At 40.0% G+C, this 22951-nt stretch overlaps 1 protein-coding gene and 1 long non-coding RNA gene across 9 annotated transcripts in view; one reads left to right on the top strand and one right to left on the bottom strand.

The window, feature by feature from the left end:
• Positions 1-22951, bottom strand: part of LOC100871615 (uncharacterized) — a 503962-nt gene that overhangs the window by 87616 nt on the left and 393395 nt on the right. The window lies entirely within an intron of this gene.
• On the top strand, positions 3438-4273 carry LOC147657156 (uncharacterized). The gene is made up of 2 exons (XR_015292715.1): positions 3438-3751; positions 3878-4273. It is a non-coding gene; the product is annotated as an uncharacterized LOC147657156 (long non-coding RNA).

Raw genomic sequence — 22951 nt, 5'->3', positions numbered from 1 at the left:
AGTGAGATAGGGAGAGAGGGCAGAGAGGATGAATCTGACGAAAGAGCGGGAGGATAGGTCGAACTAGCTCCCTTCAAGCTTAACCTCGAGACTTTATGAACGTGGAGCCGGAGTTGGGACAAGATAAGGGTGAGACCTTCGTCGTGTCTTCGTATCTTCGTTGCTTGGAATAGTGGATGGTGGAGAGCGTTCCCCCACCTCGAGTGACTTCCCCACGCGACGAAAACGCGAAATCCGACCGATGCTTCCGCAGACACGTAGCCATCGTTGGCCATGCTGCGCGAACAGTCTTTCACCGATTAACGATAATTAGATTTGCCAAGATTTTATAACGTGATTTTTCTAAACCTGTTGCTGTATTTTTAAGATAATGTTGAAGAAACACAATTGTGTTTCATCTGTTTGAAATTTTTACCAACGATTTGAAAAAATTCGTTACTGTTAAACTGTATAATAAAAATGTAACGAGATATAACTGTCCACAGGGAATTGATCAACAATCTCATAAAAGTAAAGTTGACTGAACAGCGAAACGTAAATTGAAAACGATATAAAACCAATTCTTCGTCCATTTCACGTTCTCCACGAATTTGAAATAGTAAACTTTTATGGAACAGTTTATATTTTTTAGAAATGGATACTTTATATATCGGCAAATAGAAATTGGATCGAAATATCCCCTATCAATCGAGTTTAATTCCTTTTAAAATATTCTTTCGACGATGATTCCAACCTCGAAATATCCAGCCGGAATACGCAGCAATTCAAATCTACAGCAAGCAACTCTGATAAATCCGAGTGATACGAGTGATGTTTTGGAAAAAAAAAGTTGTCAAAACTGTGCTAAAATTTGAAAGGCAAATTTCTATCGGCCGGCCATAATCGATGCGACACGCACGACACATAACCTCACTCAACGACATTTCACCGTCGGTGGAATAAACTCGCGAAACGAAGATTTTTCTCACACGCGCGTATTCTTCATACATATACGCAATAAACTTTGTTCTCAATGATTGCCAAGTTGCATTTAGATCCTAGGCTACGATACGTTTACGAGATATTCAAATGGTTGGATATTTTCCAGACACGTGTTCGTATCGTACGTCGAACGCGTTATGCTTTGTGCCCGCCACTGTTCGCGCCATCTTGCGGATAAGTATCCATAACCGAGGTGACAGGATCAGTTGTGACGAGGTGGAAAGAGATGGACTACGGGATTTCAATTTTTATAGCAGCTTAGACCGTAATTCGATCCTTATTCTCGCTTATAAACGTGAAAGAAGGGGTCGTTCATCGAACAAGAAACGGCAAAGTCATGGCTAATGATGAAACGAAAAGGGGATGAGAGGAAGTCGACAGGCAAAGTGGATTTTTCGATTTCATCGCGAAAATTTTTTTAATGGTTTTGTTTATATTTGAAACGAGATCGAAATTCTCTGTGTATCTTTTCGCGAAGCATTATTACGTATTAATATTCAGAATGTGGAACGATTAGCTCGATGACTGTTCGTTCTGATCCATATTGATTCCAAGAGCTTGTTAAAATGGAGTTTACAATGTATATTCAACGCTATACAACGGAATATTGATAAAAATTTGTTAACTTTATTAACAATTACTTTATTGCACAACATATTTTTGTAAGGTATTAGTGGACTTGTAAATGTTTTATTAATAACTTATCCATTGTTGCGATGTTTTTGTATAACTTTCAGTTCCAGCTAGCAGCAGCTTGAATATCTAAATTCAAAGTGTGTTTGTATGGTAGATGTACGTGAAGCATATGAAATGCACGTATTAATAATAGTTCGAGGCAACACTTAAGCGCTATTTTACAACAAAAGAAAAACATTATTTCACGTTTAATAACGCGCGCAATTTTCCCATAAATATCATCAAAAAAAAAAAAAAAAAAAAAAACAGGCGACGATAAACTTTCAAATTATAAATAAACGAAACGAACAAATAAAACGTTATTCTACATTTGCGCGTGATTTCGAATTCGAATTACATAAATTCATTTATTTATGCATAGAGAGCATACATTACAAACAAATATAAACAAAAATGGGCACGAAAATGCAAACGAAAATTTTCACCAAATCACGAATCGGATACGTAGCAAACAACAAGATTCGAGAAAAAAAAAAATCAGTTAAATCGAATATTAACTTAAACCCGTCGACGCAATAACGGTGAATATCGCGTGAATGATTACGCGAGGGGATTACCGCGGGGCGGCGGACAGCGTTACTATCGCAGCCGACGCCGCGACCAGCAACGGCCAGGAGGTCGCCAGCAACGCCATCAACGCCACCACCACCATGGCCAGCATCCCCATCGCGACGACCGCCGCCACCACTGGCAGCATGACCGGTGGATAACCTCCGTTTGTAATATTATTTCAGGTATGTGTAGGTATGCACGCACGCAGGCCTATTCTAATACAGCGAACACCTGCGTGCGCGTATATATATATATGCATATATACGGAGAGACAGAGAAACGATAGCGTTCGCCACATGTTGGCTGTCTGAAAGCGGACGAACCGTCTAATGGCGCAATCGAGCACTATAAAGGGAGATAACGGTCCGAATATCCGCGAAATACTCTCGAACGGCGTTGCTTTTATTCATATCCGCTCGACATAGTCGTCGAACACGCTTTTGCATAGTTATCTCGGTTGTCTGTCTCGCGTTCAAAAGTATCGCGTCATTAGCGACATCTGAACATCACGAGGCTGCGCGCGCATCAGTGTCACGCAGCGTCTTGTTTACATTTTCACCGGCACAACTTGCGGCTACGTCGTTACGGCTCGCTTCATGCACCGACCATTTCCTGCATCTTCCGATTACTCTTTAGAAATGGAACAAGTTTCAGAAATTATTTCACAACCATGTCAACAACATTTCTTGTAAGGTACTGAATAGGTAATAATTGTCTTGAATCTTAGTTTTATTAGATAGACTTAACCTGTTTAATTCGAGATAAAATGATGCAACATATTCTTTTTGTATACAAGTATTGTCAGGACTTTTATGAATCATTTCAATCATTGTTGAATACATGTACTTATCCAATTGGAAAATGAAACAAATCTAGTCTAGAAATACGCGGAATCCAGGCGTAACGTGCCACAACGTAGTACGATATAAAGGCAAGAAGGAAAAAAAATAGTAATGACGTTTCGACGACATCGATGTTATCGGCGTGTAGAATTGCTTCGCACCCTGTCCTTTATACTGTTTAATATCGACTCGTGTTATCCATCGTCTGATCGGCCGATAACGATATTCCATCGACGGGAACACGTGCCTTGGGCGATCGAGAAAAAAAGATTGGTGGTGGTGTGGAGTGGGGAGGGAAAGGGAAGCGTCACGTGCGCGAGATCTTGATCGTGTCAACCTCGTTGAGGGACACGCGTTATTCGTGGTGACAGTTGCGCAGCGGAGATGGCCCTGGGATTACGCTGCCATGAGGATAAATCCTCGAATGGGGCGCGCGACTTCTGGCTGCCCGCGTCGATCCGGACACGGATGAGCGGATATGCTCGTGAAACGCGAGCTGACACGCAGATCGGCTCGATCTTGGTTCCTTGGTTACACGTGTGCGGTGTTGGAAAAGATGAAAATTGTTGGCAAAGGGAAATAGTGGGTGGATATATTATGTGATGTAACGTGATATTTTGCTTCGTTTGAACGAACTCGTGGATTTCGAAGCACGTGTGATGGGAACAGGTTACGGAATTGTATGATTTTGATTATTTTTTTTAAATTGGATAATTAATAAACGTTGATATTAATTATCGTAAGCGTCGAGTTTATTGTATTTTGAGGTTAGGATAGATGGAAATAACATCTAGCAACTTTTTTAGATAAAACTAAAAAGCATACGACAAGATGATGGCAATATTATAAGATTCGTGTCTGCAAGCACATGTCTAACACGTGCCAACCTACCTAAATTTCCATACGTGACAGCAGGCACAATAATCGAATGGATCTACTGGAGTAAGAAGCGATCGCGTCAGCGTACGAGCGTTTAGAGGCATAGGCCGATATGGTGTCGAGGCAATTTGGAAGAATTTCGACCGTAACCGTACCGAATGTGTCCACCCATATATCATATATACGATTTAACTGGGGTTTCCCCTTTATCTCCTAAAACACGTGACTTAATGTTTCTTGCTTCCAACGAAGAATAAATTATAATTTACATTTATAAAAAATTATCACGATGAAATAAAGTTAAAAAATGATCGTCAACGAAATCCTCCGCATTCCCTCAAGGTCACCTCTCTCGAAACAGAGCAAAACGCATACGAGGAAAGTGACATTGGACCGGGTGACTAGTTACTCTTCGTTGACCTCATCCTTTCCGGTTTCATCCCCCTCTTGACACCTTTTGCCGACGTATCCCCTTTGCCAGCGAAGATCAATACACGCACTCCTCTCTCTTCTCCCTCTCTCTCTCTCTCTCTTCTCTCTCACATGACTTTGTACGGATTCTTTATTCAGCATCGACTGTTTTGTATTCCAGAGGTGTTTCGGAACGCTGTTTTCTTGGTCATTTATCGCGCGTTATACTCGTCGCCATGAATATCTAATAGATTCGCCCGTTCTTTTCCTTTACGTTCCATTAGTTTTTGCATTGTTATTCATAGATTATATCAGATGGCTGTAGCTACGCGTCCTGTGACCTGTCGTTTCGTTAAAGCGACGAGCGTCGCTTTTTCCTTTTTTTTTTTTTTTTTTTTTACATTGATTTTATTCCCATCGAAAATAACGTGTCACTGGCACGAGATGTCCCGTGATTGAAAATATGTATATTGGATTCTCTCCTCCAGTGTAAACACAAATCTCTACGCATTTCGTTTATCTTCCAGATAGATAGAGCCTAGGTCGGCTAAATTTTCGAATCGAACTCGAAAAAGCGTTACTTTTTTTTTTTTTTTTTTTTAAAAAGCACCTCTTCCCGATTCTTACCCAGAAACTACTACCCCTACTACGTTCGAGCTGAAACAGAAGCGACTTGCTCGCCAACTTCCGCCAAGGAAGACCGTGGAGCCCTTCCTTTTACCGATCCGATCCGTTAGCGAGCGTATTTTCCACGGGACAGCCGTGGAGGAAGAGGGGGGAAGGAGGAGGGAAGGCAGAATTATGGAGATAGCATTAGAAAATTTATACGACTCGAGCCGGCTCGAGTTGGTCGGTGGGCGCGCGGAAGAAATATGCCCGGCGGATAATCGGATTGAAGTTACTGCACATACGTAAATGCGCATCGGAAACGCGTTATTCGGCTATTTTTAAAAGCTGTTTTCCACCTCATAACGCTGAATTCGACGAGTGTGTTGGAGGGAGGGGGGAGGGGAGGGGAGGGGAGGGGGAGTATATATCGTATCGCGCCATCGAGCGCGCAACCTGCGAAGCGCAGCAGAAATTTTACAACCGCCTCGCCTCTCCGTATCCGCGCGAAGAAGATTTTCGCTTATAGGCCCACGCGTAATTCTCGCATCCCCTCCCCTTTGTTCAACGTCGAATGAAATCGTTCGGACACTTCGAACGTTTCCTCGCCGTTTTCGCGTCGATTTTTTGTCGCGTCATTCGATACTTTGTTCTTAATATTAGTGTTAGGAAATAGTTGAACTAGAAACCAAAAGTAACGAACAGGAGAGAGTGTATTTAATAGATACTTTTGTTCTAGTGTACTGACAAGCAATAATCCAGTGATAATAATTCATACATAAATACATGTATAAACTCGACAACTAGTCTAGTTGGTATTCTTGGCAGAGTTAATTCGTTGAGAAAGCAACTAATTAAAAATTTTTTCAGTAATTCAAGTAATTTTAACTTTATTATATTTGATCCTTTTTCATACAAACTGTTTGACACTACACGATTAAATGATTGAAGCAACTTGTTCTATTAAATTTTGCCCATCATTGATTCTCGGATATATTATTTTCGAATGTTATGATCATGTTGTAATGATGTAATTACTAAAATTATTTATTGCGTTTCATATGTTTCTATAACAACTTTGAACTTTTTTGAAGTTCTGGCTAATTGATATTAGTATTGAACGCTTGGCCAACAATTTTCTACTACAAATTATAATTTTGAGAACGTTTCGTTTCGATGATCGAAATTAAAAAAAGGAGAGGAGAGAGACGAATAACAACAAAAGCGAACGATAGGCAAGTTGAGCAAAATGGAAACGAGTTTCTTGCCAGATTTACAATCCCATGCGAGTGACACGCCTGTGGAAAACAGGTGGACACGAAAGTTGGCCTCTGGAATCATCATTCGCATGTTTCATCGTTAAAACGCAAACGAATTCCACGTGTACCAACCGAATGACCAGAGTTCCCCTCCCCTCTCCCATCCTCCCACCATAGGTGTGCAACTACACTGCGCTATTCCTTGCTTTGGTATCGTCATAAGGATACGAGAAGACATCAAGGATTTGTAAAAGAGTCATATTTTATATTCGTATCTCTATTAATTTCAAATATGGAATATTATAAATGGAGATTACATAAATTAGTGAAATCTACATTCTTGAAAAATCTCCATTATTTCATTGTCTCTACTCTCTTCACAATTATAGGTTTCCCTTGCCAAAATGTTCAAAGAGATCTACAAGTAATTGGAATCAATTTCGCGAGCTGCGAGTCAAAATTGAGTTTAAAATTTTTTCAATTCTCCCCCTCCCCGTTTTACAACTTCCCCTGGACTTTCCTGTCCACGCTTCCCAAAATTTCATCCCTAACGACCCGACACACACACGAGGCAATCAAATCCCGCGTTTCCGCCCCGCGATATCTAAACATCACCCCTCCAGGAAGTCATCGAAACGACTCTCCTGCTCCCGGCTTCCGGCCGCCGAATAAACCTACCCCCTTGGCAGGCGATCCTCGCATTAGCATTCCAAAAAAACTTACCGACCCTCTCTTCCTTCGTGACAAACGGGGAGAAGACAAATGATGGGATTAGAGAGGAAGAGAGTAGAGTGTAAAATCAAATTAAAATCAAATTTGGAATATTAGTTTTTTTTTATCTCTTTCTCTCTCTCTCTCTCTCTCTCTCTCTCTCTCTCTCTCTCTCTCTCTCTCTCTCTCTCTGAGTAAATTTATTCGTACATAAGTGTTGGTATATTCGTGGATGATTTTTAAAATAATATAGAATGTTCTGATATCTTGTTGCCCTTCCAGGAAAAAGATGGTACAATTAACATTAACTACCAACTCTCCATTTAAGTATACATGAAAAAGAACATCGTCGATTGTATAACAAATATTATTTTACCGTTAAAAAGTTATATTTGCAAACAAATTAATAATATTCTTCGACATACGTTGCGCTTAGACTTGTTCGTGCTCGTCGGCGGTACATACCCAACCCTAACCCAGTCCTTTCTTTTTTAATAACAAATATTTGAGACACAACTGTGCAACTGTGAAGATTCCATTCTAATAATAAAAATCTCAATGCTCTCTGTCCCCTGTGAAAATCGATCTCACCAACTCGTGGCTCGTTTCGTCGGTCGATGGGGAGCATGATCGACGAGCATCGATAAGGGTTGTAACGTCGCGAAGAAGACGAAGCCGTTCCGATCGCGGCTTCGTCGAATTGGCTGGTTGAACGACTCCTTCGAGACCGAGACGAAGAGGGAAAAAAAAGAAAGAAAGAAAGAGGGAAGAAGCGGTAATAGCGGTCTGTATCATTATTGGCGCGTTGGTATAAGCGCGATGGTTATTGGAGGGACGTGAATATTTTCGTTCGATCTCATTGCGATCTTCGAACGAAGCCAAGTGGTGAGGCGATGTTGAAAAAGAAAGAAGAAAACCTTGTACACAATTTATCTCGAAATTAAATTTTTTTTCTTCTTTCCTTGATAGAAAAAAACGTTCTTAAAATAAAAACTTCGTGTCTACGATTATAAGCTTCGATTGTTTCAAATTTATACAAAAAAAAAAAAAAAAAAAAAAAAAAAAAAAAAAAAGAAAAGAAAATGTTCAAGTAAGATCAATTCGGGTAGGAAGCACGTTTATCCTGAAACTCGCATTCTTTTTTCATCGATGGGAGAGGCGAGGACGATTTTCGTGAAAGTTTCGGCGTGGGGGAAGGAGGAACGGGGCGGATGAAAGACGGCCGTCAGCGAGTTTCCGGCGGATTCGAAAAGTCGGTCGTCGCGGGCCACGTAAAACCCGGGGCCGTCCCTCTTTCGTCGCGTGCGCAACGGGGGGATGGAAATATAGGCGGTCATCCCCTAAACCAAAGTAACGACAGCCGACGCCGGCGGCGTCCATACGTCTTCTCCCTAAACCGGCCGATAAATCGAAGAAATCGATTGCTGATTGAATGGAGCCAAGTAGATTGCCGTTCACTTTCCCAGACGACACACCAAGGATCCTCCTCCTCGCGCTCCATTTCGTTCTCTTTCCTTTCGAATAAGTTGGCAAGCGTGTGTGAGAAAGCGTCTTAAATACTTGTCCTGTGATTTTTTGATGAATGAATGAATGATTGTTGATAGGATCTTGAGTTTGATGAAATTTTGAATATAGAATAATATAATATGTACCTTTCCTCTTTATTCCTAATATTTAGGTGTTTCGTTAATTTACAATCTCTCGTAGCTGACGATACTAGCGCCACGCGGCCATTAACTAACTCTGGTACTCGATGATACGTTCACCTTTATATTTTAATTCGAATCGTCAATATTTTTCCACGAACGAGAGCTGAGAACTTGGAAGCCCGATATTTAAAATATATCCGTTGAAAATCGGAACAAATAAGAGAGGAGGGGGGGGGGAGGGGAGAAGTGGTTTCTCGATCTTATCTCGCGTCAAGTTCCAGTTTCAACGGGGAAAACCGTTATATTCCTTTTTTAAGTTTAAACCCCTCCCTCCCCTTGCCGATGTTGCTAAGCTCGTGCATCAAACATGCAGGCACGATCGTCTGAGGAGGAAAACGGAAGTGGAGGAATGGAAAGCAAATACAGCGTTGAATGGTGGCCAACGACGGTATATTCCAAGGCTCGCCGCGATTCGTCTTTGTACCTTTCCAACTCGAGGCAAACCGACGAGCAACCCTTAAAGTACCTACAAATCACCCGGCCTCCCAAAGGACGTGTTTCCACTTGCTTCGAAAACTAAAAGGTAACCTGACCCCGAGAACCAAGTCAATCTGGGACACTGAAATTTTAATCGCCGCGAAGGAGCTTCGATCTATCATCGTTTACTTCCTTCCGTTACGCGTTCGATAAACGAAATCACGTTTCAGCGCACACCGGGGGGGTTGAAAGGTCGATGCATTTTTTAAACAACGGGAACTTGTTCGTACGAGGATCGTAACCTTGTGCAAAGACATAATTTTGTATCGGCCGCCGTTAATATTTATATAACGAGAAAGGGTGGTGGAAATGAATGGATCACGAACAACGTTCAATTGACGATTCATGGCCGGTATTGGGTTTCGGGCCGGAGCACTCCTCCCCTTTGTAACCCAAGATAAATATTAAATCGTCGAAGAAAGAAATTTGACCGGTTCTATTTCGTAAAATTTTTATTTTACATTCGACGTTATTTGAAAATAATACTCCATAGATTTTTTTTTCCCCCGTAATCCATGCAAAATAATTTCGCCTCATCTAAACTTCTTTTCTCTTTAGATCCACGAATAATATCAACACCCTGTATAATAATGTTTCGTGATCGAAGATGATTCTTCTATTAAAAAAAAAAGAAAAAAAAAAAAAAAGATTCGTTTTCAAAAATTCAAATAAGAAGGAAGGCTCTTTATTTTACAATTTTGCTTAAAAAGGAAGCTTCTAACGTTCCACGTTCTTAACTTACTTTTCTTATCCATCAGGACCATCATCCACTTCGTGCTATACAATTTCCTATACAACCAGATCCCTCCCCTCCCTCCGATATTGTTCCAGAAGTTTCGATACTTGGCAGGGATTAATATCAACCGGCTCGCCGCATAAACTCTGTAATATCGATCGAAGAAGCGGAGTAACAAGTTGTTCAAATTTCGTCTTCTCGCCGCTCTCCCCCCTCCTCTGACGTTCCCCAAGACCGACGTGCGCGACGTCGATCTCAGCTGCACGCTGCTCAATCGCGAACAACATATTGCGCGCCTGATACGCTATTCCGGCTTAAATAATACAGGACAGGGCTGTAATTCGCGGGGGACCGTCAACGTCAACCCTCGCACGAGCGCGAAATTAGGAAGGGTGCAGGCGAGGAATTTCAAGGGGTTACACCACTGATCGTTGATCGGTCTATCGCGGCGGCCATCGCGAGCGTGACGAGGATAGAGAGTGTTGCAGAGGGCGCGCGAGAGAAATTGGACTTGGAGGGGAAGAGGAGGGGGGGAGGGGGGGAGGGAGATTTTAAACGATCCACGCACGATCCTTCGCATTTCTAACATAGGTGGACGCCCGAGTGGGAATAGTTGGGATGTGCAGCTGCAGAAAATTAAAAACGAAAGTGTGGAGATCGATAGCGCGAATAGCGTGGGCCCTGTCACTTTCGGCGGACAATAAGTTGGCGAAATAATTTATTTTATTTTGGTTTTTTTATAGCAAGCGTGACGAGAATGGAATGGTTGTTTTCGTTCTTGTTATCGTGTAAGCGCGTTAAGAAATATTAGACTGGAAGGAAGGATTTTTAAATCCTGGTCCACGCTAACTTCTAATGGAAGCTTTGAATTTTTAAGATGGTTAATGCAAATGGGGATGCGCAGAAAGTTAAAAACGTTAATTATTCTTTGGCAGAGAAATTTCGTATGGATGAGTGGAACGTCGAGAATTGGATTATTTGATTCATTGACAAACTATATAATTGGTAGATGTAAAAGGAAAGAATGAAATGTGAAATGGAAAGTAAATATTAATTTTTTTGTTTTAATTCAAAAAATAATTTATTGATCGAGAGATTTTTCATTAATAAAAGGTAAATTATGCTTTTCACGAGAGAAATTACGTAGAACGATAATATGAGAATAAATGTTAATATTTTGCTTTGATATTTTTAACGAATTAAACGATTGACATTATACACAAGAAAGTGAAAATTTTTTCTTAAAAACATTTTTTCTTCCATAAAATGTAAATTATGTTTTTAAATTTTACAATATTAGATAGTAAATATGAAAGCGTTTAAGATCATTTGATTTAACGTTTTATCATATTTTTATTAAATGGGCCAATTGGGGTTGGTCGCTCAATTAGCTGTGTATCGCAACAGGTGAAACATATTGAAATATAAATAATTGCGTTCGAATAAAGTATTTTCGTATTATACCGAATCGTGTGCATAATCTGCATTGTAAATGAGATTCATTTTCGCTGCACTTCGTTCGCGATCTGCATACGATTTTATTTTACGAGCAAATGGATTTGAAGGAAACGACAGGAATTAATCCCGAAATGGATGTTCGAAGTGAACAAAAATTTCGATATAACTCCTTTTATTAGTATTTTATCCCTGAATTTATCAATTTCACGAAATTCTCACAAGATTTATTCGTTATTTCCAGAAATATTGTAGCGTTATTATATATCCAATTTTGCACGACACGAGTTTAACCAAGAAGAATCGACAAGCGGACGTTAATAATCTGCATACAATTTTATCCTCGACTGTCTATTTCAATTGGAACATTAATTGTCATTTTCACCGTATTCGTTCACGACGAGTAGCAAAATGCAATTGGAAAACCGTATCCGTCGCTCAAGCCTCATTAAAAAAACCCTAGTGACAATGAAAGAACAAAATCATTATCAAACTTACACGTATTCTCATCGGATATCAATTCGAATCATTGTATAATTTTCGTCTCGATCTTGTCAATGTCAAAAAATTTGGATCGAATGATCGATAATTACGCAAGAACATCGCATCACGCTTTAAATTAAATTATTAAAACGGTTAAAAATTCATTATTTCATTATTTCCTCGTTAATCCGAATTCTAACCTCAAAACACTTCCATCAGCCACGCGACATTAATTCACGTCCACGCAACTTTATCCTTCATCTTCTAAAACGTTTCTGTCCAAACGAATACATCACTTCGGTTATGTACGCATACACACACACATACACGTCTCATCGTGGAAAAGTATAGAGGACAAGGAGTATCGGACACGCGATCACTTTCTGATAGCGTCCTCCTTCACTGCCGATAGCAGATAAAGATTACGTTGGCCGAGTCTCTTCTTCACCGGTCACGATGTAATATTTCTAAGTTGCAGAAATATATTGCAACAACGCCAGCGACTCGAGTATCCTATAAACCAGAGTCGCCCGAGCTTGAACAGAGACGGAGTATCTGGCAGCGGCAACATCGCTCGTGTTAGAAAGAGAGAGAGAGAGAGAGAGAGGAGAGAGGCAGGCGCATCGTGTCCGGGCACGGGCCAAAGCAGGGCTCGGTTGATATTGAGAAGCAAATTGAATCTGAACGGTGTCATAAAAGATGGATATCAGATTGCACGTGCCTCGTCTCGCCTCAAATATTGTCTACAAATTCGTTACCAACTTCGTGCCTCTCTGCCTTCTATCGGACTTTATCAATCTCTTCGGCTGTCAGTTCGTATTCTCCATCGGCCAACTCTCGAGGCAAGGAACACGGAGTTACGATACGCGCTGCTTGATACATCAAGGATGCAGATGTATCGATCGAGCATAACGGTGGAATCGAGAGGCGGCGACTTGGAACAAGTTGCAAAGCGGAAGAACGTTGTAGATATTGTCAATAGATGTTCGAGAAAATTTTTTTTCATTGCATTGTTTTGAGATAGTCACGAAATCGTTACGTTATTTAGAGAATTGAAAAACTTTTTCTTGATATATAAATATCGTTTGCAGATGAATGATTATTATTACGATAACGTAACCTTCATAACCTCGACCTCGAAAAAGTAACGAAAACTTCTTTTCTAGAACTAGATATAACGATCAAAGCAAACTCGATCAGATGGCGCTGATCGCCATCTTCCTTTTCTAACACTCGAACCACGCACTCTACAGTAAATTCTCCAAGTTAAATTCGACACTAACTTCGAGACACCTCGCGCACCCAATCTTCTCAATTTTCGGTAACAATCGAATTGGCCCGGTTTCCGCTCGAAGAACGAAACTCCGTAATTGTTCGTGTCGTTGAACGCCTGTTGTACATCGCGTGACTGTTCTCGATCGACGAGGAAGGGCGACGGAACGTCGAAATTGGAAAACGGTCGATCGCGGATAGAAGAGGCCTGTATTCACGAGTCGCGAGCGGATATCCAGCTGTATCGGGGCGCATTATAGAAGAGAGCAGCGCGGAATAATAAAAGGGATCGCAGCGCTCGATAAGAAAGGATACGACGCGAATCGAACACCGGGTCCCCGCTAATAATGCAGACATCGCGATCCTCCTCGAACCGTTTTCACCGTTAAAGCGCTTAAATAATCGTTTATTCCGAGGGAATTCGTAGTCGCGCCGACGATCTCCAGGATATTGCCTCGCGAACGTGTTATTGGAAACGGGCACGAATATCTAGCACCGCGTGCGACCGCGCGTTGGAAAGAATCCTCTTCCTCCTTGCTTCTCACTGAAAATTTTCTTGACTTTCGACATAATGCGAATGATTTTGAGGTTAGGTAATCAGTTGTATCGAGCTACGTGTTGTAAAGAATAATTTTAAATGATTTTGAGGTTAGGTGTATCTTGTTGTGTGTACCTATGTTATAGAGAATAATTTACTAGAAATATTTTTATTCGTTATTATTTTTCTTTAATTTGTGATCAGTGATTGGAAGTTTAAATAACATGGAATAAATAAGTAATAAAAATTCAATTTTGCGTTACTATCGTCGAATACTGTAAAAAAATCCCGAAAATCCTTTGAAAATCAAAAGAACGGAAGAGGAGGAGAAAAAAGAAAAAACGATATTCCTAAAAGTTATCCAAAAAACTGAGTCTGGCGAGCGAATCGGCCGATAATTAACGACGACGAACAATTCGTTTCTTTCTCGTGGTGAAAAACTGGCGCGAGCTCATCTTTTTTCCGCGTGTCGCGCACGGCTCCATCCTTGCGGCGTGAAAAAATGGGTCTCGTTACCAGATGTACGTGTAATTAATAGCGGCTGCAGATCGGACTAATCAAAAAACCATTCCACCGTGAACACGGGAGAGGAGCTGTTCAGCATGCGTGATGCTGTCGAAAAAGAGAAGAAAATTAGACTGCTTTTATTAGTCCCGGGCCCTCGCGTTCGACAAATACGGATGCAAATGTAAAAATGGCTCGGACTCAGCCGGACCGGAAACCTGTTTCATTCATATTCATCCTGGCCGTTGGTCGCTGCTGTTCGCGCGATGCTGCTCGCGGAATTTCTTCCATCGCGACAGTCACATTCAATCAACACCGTATCTGCCTCTACAGGATGTTTCAATAAATAAAAAATTATAGGAATAGACATCATTCAGGCTGATGAGATGGAAAAAGGTTTAATTTTTAAGAATATTATATTGTCGAATCGTTACGAAAGTGTTTATATGATTCTGTAGAGTGTTTTAATAGAAAGAATCATTAAATTACAGAAACAGATTTTTTTTTCGTTACATTTAATAAAAATTATATATCTAGTAGAAGATATCGTCAATTATTTTTAAATTATGAGATTTTTAAGAAATTTTTCGTTTAGAAGAACATTTGGATAGAGCAAAAAAGAACTGAATTATATTCGTGTTCACGTATGATTGATATTATTTTTTTTTAAGCATTGGAATATTTGCCAAAGTTTGGTCACCTGTTTCTGAAACACTCCATACACAAACACGTTTACGAGCTACACTGTTGGCAAGCTACAGTCGACTGGTTTGGAAATAAACTGGTGGCACGGAATTTTTTGCGTACCTGTTGGGGGGGCGGGGAGGAGGAGGTGGGGGAGAAAAGCGCGGAATCGGCGTCCCTCGTCGAATGTTTGGCGAAATATTTTATGCGTTCTATGGGATCATCGCGTATTTACGCGTCGAGATGCGAGAGCGCGCCACCGTCGTGGAAAAAGCCACAGGGATTTTCGAATCGTCGGTTGTTTACACTTCTATTTGTACATACCTAGCAGTGGTTAAACGCCAGGTTACTTTTTGACGCAGTTAGAAGGTTCAATGGGGTTTTAACACCTTTTTTTTTTTCGCAAAAGGATGAATTATGTTGCGTTTAAACGAAATGAGAATAAATCAGCGAATAATTAAAGGAAAATAATGAAAATGAATGATCGAAAAGCATGTATTCGTATAATGAAATAATAATTTTAATTGCAATCAACAGAGAGAGAAAACATTTTTCTTGTTACAATTTATGAATTCTTGATTATTTCTTGCGAAAAAAAAAACGATGGTTCAACTTTATCGCGGGAATAAGGATCGAATCAAACGAAAGGTAGTGTCCGTGGCGTTTCAACGGCGCTATCTCGAGTTAAAGTTGAAGTTTCCGGTAATTCTCGTTGATCCAATTACGCTACGCAGGGAATATGTAAGTTGGCGAGCTGGCCATAAGCGCCCGATTTCTAAACAAAGCACGAAACGCCGAAAACACCGCTCTCGACCATCCATTCTTAAACCGCATCCAGCCAGCTAATTCAAACTCAAATAAAAGAGTTTCAATTGGGAGAAAGAGGCCGGAATTTCAGCCATCTCGATGAATCTTAGGTGTGTGTGTGTGTGTTATTTAACTTTGTTTCTACGTGATGCTTCTCGCATAATTCGTTCTCGTATCTCGAAAAGAATTTGTTCTTTGATTAACTTTCGTTTAATACTATTATACCTAAATTATTTAAAATTACATCAACATTAATTGAAATTTGAAAAATGTTACGTCTAAATTATTATCCAAGAATACAGATATAATTATTATAACAAGAATTTTCCAAATATTTGCAAGTTATTCAAAAAAGTATTTAAAACTATCTTTTTTGTAAGTAAAATAAAACAGCAAAATATAACAAAAGAATAAAAAAAGCATTACAAATTCCAAAGATATTAGAATACAGATCGAAGAGAGCGTACACATATTTACAATAGGACAAATAACCACTTTGTCCATCCAATAGTAAAAGCGGTCAAATATTTCACCGACACATCTCCCCGTCGCCGTAGCGTCGTATAAACGGACAATATATAGCGAAAACTGTTTACGTGCTCAATCGATAGCCGCTTGTTGCGTCCTCGCGAACCAGCGTTTCTTTCATCCGACGTAAACACGAGCCAAGCCACTCGAATCCGGCATTCGCCGGTTTCGCACAGAGCCGTGTGCAAAGGGCACGTAGCCGGTCGCCTTTGTGCAACGAAAGACCAGGGCCTCTCGTCTCGCTTTTATTAGATCCCTGCCGCGACTACGTGTACATGAATACGAAACTTCGTAAGCACGTGCGCGCGCGAGCATAGACGCCTGTCGAGATCGTATGAGTCGTTATAAACTTGCTTCTTTCTTAATCCTCAGAATTAAAGGACATATGTCGTTGAATGAAACGAATTGTAAAAAAATTCTCGAAATCCCTGTCAATCTCACAACTATGTCTTTCTGATGGTTCCTCTATCCCATATTGTTCGTCTCCTTCCTCATTCTCGTTATAATATATATTCGTAAATAACCTGAATATTTTCCATCTCGTTTTCGTTCGTTTTCACACCGTGCATACCATGCACACGATGATTGCAATTGATGAAATCGTGAATGGAGAGTCAAGTTGAATGGAATCAGACATTACGAGATGCACGAGGATCGTTCTATAGTGCCTTGGCAGGCTGTCGATTAAGCTTGCTATGGTTTGATGCGAAACGGTAACGAGGTTAATTCCTTCGATGGCAAGGCACTGCGATCGGGGCGACACGAGTGGCTGCGCGCGCAGGGAATCGGCTCTCCATTTGTGACACGTGGAAAAACAAGCGTGTTACAGGTTAGATAATTGTATTATACGTATTTATGAAGAGAATTTGCGTATTAAAGAATAGGAGAAATAGTTTTATACATATTAATATTAAATAACTCATTAAAATAATTTTTTTAATATTTGAAACGATGCTTGAACATAAACAAGATTGAACTATTGTAATCTTAAGATAAAAGATATACAAAATAGATTAAACATGACATTCAACTAGCAATTTCAGTCATGGTTGTATATTAATTAATTGTGGGATTTACTGTTCTCGTTATTCGCGATTAATAAGTATCGCTCGATAACTTCCCATTTGCCAGACGTACGTGCCCTCCATCGAGACAACCGAGCGATACGCCGTAATTAGAACACGAATTCGGTCGACTACAGTCGCCATATTTTACATTGTATTACGTTGAGTTGCCACCGATGAATATAGTGGCGTTGTAACTATGTAATCTATTACGTTCCTATATGGAGGAATGTTATCTAAATTTCGTATCCATGACGTACTATCGTCAAGACGAGTCGAATGAAATTAAAAAAAAAGAAAAAAATATGATATTCTTTTATATTTTTATAATTCAAAATAAAGAATAATTCTTTATTAAAAATTAAAGATAAAGTAATTTCGACTTTATCGTATTTTAAATATTTTATTCCATTTATTTTACAAAATTGTTTTGTTTCTCTCTCTCTCTCTCTATATATATATATATATATATATATATATATATATATATATATATATATGTATAGCAGAAAGTTGGCTACATTATTTTTCTCGAAGATAAATTCTTCAGAGGCAATTGCACGCGACTGGAAACCAGACGATCCTGATCCATTCTTATAAACGACAAATGTACCGGGGTATAGCCACCCGTCCTGAAATCGTTACTGTCACTTTGTAGTCGGAAGAGTTATGACTTTGTTGACGATGCCGGATGAACCGAGCCGAATCGATGGAACCCTTGGCTTTAGGGTTAGCAATGAAGCTCGACTAAAGCTTCGTTTATTACGCCATTTTGCCTTAATTAGAAAGTATCACGATGGATTTTATGGTTGTGAATGAACATTGCATGTTTAATGCATGATGATCTATATAGAATGTACGGGAGTGAGATATGGGAGTGAATAAGAAATTAGATCATAAAAAGATATGCATTTACTTAACATGTTTTTTACATTTTAGATTTTTGTAAAAAATATAATTTAATTGATAATTGAAACTATAATAGATACAAGTTACATATATTTTCTCAACTATTAATCTTCGGAGATTATATATCATATCTAACACTATGTTGCAATTTATAATATAATATAATTAATAATATAATTAATTGCGAGTCGTGTGTCACGTGAGAGTTGACAAGAGAGAAAAATTTGAGTGTGTTAATCATTGTCTGTATAAATATTTATTTTTATACTTCATAATTCATTCTCACAGAGAAATTTTATGAAAAATATTTAGAAATTTGTAATTTACTTCAAAAAATTCTCCATTGTGAAAATATACAAAAATAATATCGATTATTAGAAGTATAGTCTTAGACGGTTAAAAATAAAAAAAAAAGCTATAATAATTGCCAAGAGTATAAGATAATTATCTTTATTAGAATTACTTCGTTCACATTTTTAACAAGCCAAAAATGAACTAGCAAATAAATGATATATATATCATCACCAATTTCTCTTCATATAATTATCTTATCGCTTTAAACTTCACAGATATGTCAAGCATCTTGCATCAAAATCGACATAACATACCAAAAGCGATACTCATCCATAACTGACGCTCACCAATGCTCGTAAACTTAACCAACTGTCGAACAGTACTACTCCTACCACCAACGCTCCCTGCGCACTAAACCGCAATAAAAGAGTTCCGTAGCCAAACATCGAGACAACCGGTTATACGTGGCTCCCCCTTCCAATAACGCACAAGAGAGAACAGGCACAAGTTTTTGAGCGGTGAGGTGCCGCGGGTAATCGGTCTCGCTCGGCCGAGTAATAAATTTCGTGTCCACCACGTGACCCCGATATTCCGACCCTCGAACGTTGCCCCATCGTTCATCCTATATTTTATCGCCGCTGAAAATATATTCAGGAAAATCCAACGTAATCGGCGATCCTTCCTTCTTCTCCCCCACCACCACCACCACCACCACCACAATGTCGTAATTCCCATCTCGTCCGGGACGACGAAAAACCGTGGTCGAGGATTCGATCGGGTTTCACGCCGTGGCCCCGCGGATCAGCTTTCGGATTCGCCTAGGATTTAGATCATTATCCCCCGATACGAGCCGGGAACACGTCGCGGCGAATCGACGAGGGTTCCGCGGCGGCGGGGTTGTTCTTTGATGCCCCACAAATCCGTGCGCGCGAGACGATTAATGTCGAGAGAATGCTGGACTGGACAGAATGAAGCATGCGTCAGAATCGGAGAGTTGGGTGTGTGTGTGTGTGTGTGTGTGTGTGTGTGTGTGTGTGTGTGTGTGTGTGTGTGTGTGTGTGTGTGTGTGTGTGTGTGTGTGTGTGTACGTAGATATAGAATGCGCAATGTTTCTGCGGTTCAATCTGTGGACACGACCGAGGGGGGATCTTTGGATTTGGTAATTACCGTGGGACGATTTTGATAGAATGAAGATCGAGCAATTTCAGAGAGCGGATTGAGAGAGGCGAGTGGTATGGGTATTTTAATTATTTAAGTATCTCTTACATACTCGCTGATCTATTGTTTGGGATATTTGAAATGAGATTCACGATTAAAGATTAATATTCCACCTTTACTATGTTTCTCGTAAAATAAGCAGATCTTGTGCTTTCCATGTATACAAACATAACCTAACAACTGATCCGCAGGAATAACCAGCATCAAACTGGGGAGAAGAACATTCGTACACATGTACTATCCACGAATACGAAAAAACTCGAACAAAAGAACTCTCATAACTGCATCATCAAAGGCGAATTTTAGTTCGAATACTACAATCTGTTCGCAAACACATTCCGTTTTGGCAAGTTTCCTCGCTAAAGTGGTCGTCAAAAAAGAGCGGATATTCTCGAAATGGAATATACCTGTAGTCGCGCGTGAACGAAACGTGGATATGCACATGGTTCGTGAACAACATTAAAATTATCTGATCATCTATGAATTGCGATATCTCCCTTAATTACGAGTATTAATAAATTTCCACGATGTTAGTGCAGAAGCCACCGCTGAGCGGCGCTAACGAACACGTGACTAATTGATAAAACACGTGGAGGAACGCGTTATTGCCTCGTGATCGCGCCGCGGGATCCTTTTCTCGCGGATTAAGTCGTAACAGGCAAAGCGGGCGAAATGAAAGCGACACGTGTCACGAGCTGTTAATGCCCGCTGAAAAATGATTTCGCGGTCACCATGGGACGCCATCATCGATGAACGTGCGATTAGAGGTCCAATAAAATGGTTGGGGATTCGAAAGGAGTGAATTCTCCCTTTCGAACGTGATTATTGTGGGTTCTAATGATTTTCAAAGATTATATAATGTTCTATAAGCTGCACGTGTTTCGAGGTTATTTATAGATACATTAACATGAGAAATGAATCAAATTTATTTTATATTAAATTTTTGTTTTTAGTCACGGTATATATTATATTGAATAAAAAAAAAAATATTAATAAACGTAGGTTGAAAAATTTTCAACAGTTTTGTTTACAACAAAAATATTTTCAACATTTTAATCAAATAATTTAAAAGAGATTTGAATTTCGCAAGACATGTGGAATATCTTCTGTATCTTCTCGAGGAGCCAATAATAAATCAATCATGATAAAACAACATAAAACAAAAAAAGATTATATTCCAGAAACAGTTAAGCTTTCCTCATATGAATCTCGAATACTTTTTCCCTGAATATTCAATATCTAACTTCTACATCTTAAACAATTACCTTCGACAATTTCATCATCGCACAAAGATATCAAAAAATTCTTTAACCTCTAAATCCGCTATATTGACATAAACCAAAGTTACCTAATCTGCCTAACCGACCCTTCCTTCATACGATCCACGAGTCGATCAGCAAAATCGCTCCACCAACAATCCATCTTCCGGATAAATTCTATTTTGTAGCATGCGAATCAGAACAAACTGCAGCTTAGCGATAACGAGAATCTGAGTGGCGGGCGCCACTGTCGCGGATACGGAACGAGGCACGAAAAGAAGGGTCGGCGGAGAAAGAGTGGGAAGACACGAGGCTCGGTAGTAGGGGGGGTAGAGCGAGACAGAATGGCATTTACACTGGCTCCCGGCCAAATCCCACCTCATCAAAATGTCGGGAAGACGGGCTCGGGACGAGTCAAGGCAACACGGTCTGAATGTCATCCCTTGAGAAAGTATCGTAAAGTACAGGGTGGAGCTTGATATTTTTCGACGATGTACAATAGAGAACGGAAGAGGCACGACAAATGCGAGGGGGCTCGCGAGAGTCATCGTTCATTTTGATCCGGACCTGGGTCCTTTGATCGTCCCGCTGATCAGCACTTTTATAGAGACGCGATTAAGTGTCGGAGGGGAGGAATATATATATATATATATATTTTTTTTTTCCGATACGTAAACCGTCGATTGTTGCGATTCTTTGATGTCTTGGTGAAGGAAGGAGGAGTATTGCTTTTTTTTTTTTTTTTTTTTTTGCTCAATTGAAAGATAAATGTGAAAGATGAATGAATGAATGAAAAAAAAAATGGTATTAATTGTCGAAAGATTTGCATAATAACGATCGAAGTGGCAATCAACGTGCGTATTCAAAGATGAAATTGAATGACGCACAATGGGTTAAAGAACGGTCTAAAAAGAGACACAATAGGACGTAAAAATCTACCCAAGGGTAACAACGTCCAACAATAAAAGAAAGAGATAAAAATTAGGCGTATCCTATTCCATCTATTCGTCCCTATTCTCTGTATACCGGTTTTCTGTTTCTCCCAAAGAATCGAAAGGTTACGCGAGAAGTAAAACGAGAGAAAACGAAACGAGCATTATCATCGACGCAAGAGAAACGGAAACGTGACTGCGTATAGCTGCGAATACGTTCAAAGGGAGCCGGTCCCGGTCCTCTTACGCCCCGCCTTTATTCGCCAACTATGCGATCCGCTGTAGGATTCTTTTTGAGAGATAGGGACGATCCTGTTTCGTACAATAAACGTTCTCCGTTTTCACAGCCGACCGGCTCTCCCCTCCCTCTCTTTATTTCTTTCTCTCTCACTCTGGAAGGAACCTCGCCGGAAGCTGTAGGCATCCTATTATAGGCGTTGCGATCGCCACCCCTCTCGGTGTCTCCCCCCTCCATCCTCCCTCGCCTCCCCCCTCCCCTCACCCCTCGCCAAGGAGAGAGAAGAATCTTCGCGAGAGATATGAATGAATGGTGGCGACGTAATAAGAGATGAATTTTTCACTACTTCTTCTTCGCCCCTCGTCTGTCTGCGATTCCTCTCCTCCTCCATTGGAAACTGGAAGGAACTGTTCCGGTGTTCGTGAATCGATTCCACGAATGAACCTTGCTTTAGCATCCTTTCTAGGATGGACAAATCCTTTTCAAGCGAATGGAAGAAATTTTATAACGTATATCGTATTATCTTTTAATATTTAACAATTTTTTTTTTTTTTTTTCAATTCAAAAGATTTCTCTCATCTCGAAAATACGATTTCATTATTTGTGACACCATTTTTTATCGTTCTTTTTTTTCCTTTTATCTTCGAAAAAAACGTGTTTTCGAAATCAGCCCAGTTTATAAAAATAAACTTCGTTCAAAGTCGAATAATAAAACCATGTATAATCTGTGTCGCGATTCACAATTCGAGGCATATTCGCACGATGTGATCCACGCGATAACTCGATAACTCGCGAAACAAGGGGGCAAAATTATTTGGTGAAAACTCTCTCTAGAAACGAAAAGCACGGGATTAACCTCGTTCGATATATATATATATATATTCGCAAACTGGCTAGAGTTACATTC

This window comes from Apis florea, unplaced genomic scaffold (genome assembly GCF_048593485.1).
Source record: "Apis florea isolate Af1SG1 unplaced genomic scaffold, ASM4859348v1 contig_3203_pilon, whole genome shotgun sequence".
NCBI lineage: Eukaryota > Metazoa > Arthropoda > Insecta > Hymenoptera > Apidae > Apis > Apis florea.
The sequence above is the reverse complement of the archived record's forward strand: the minus strand, read 5'-3'. Positions and strand labels throughout refer to the sequence as shown.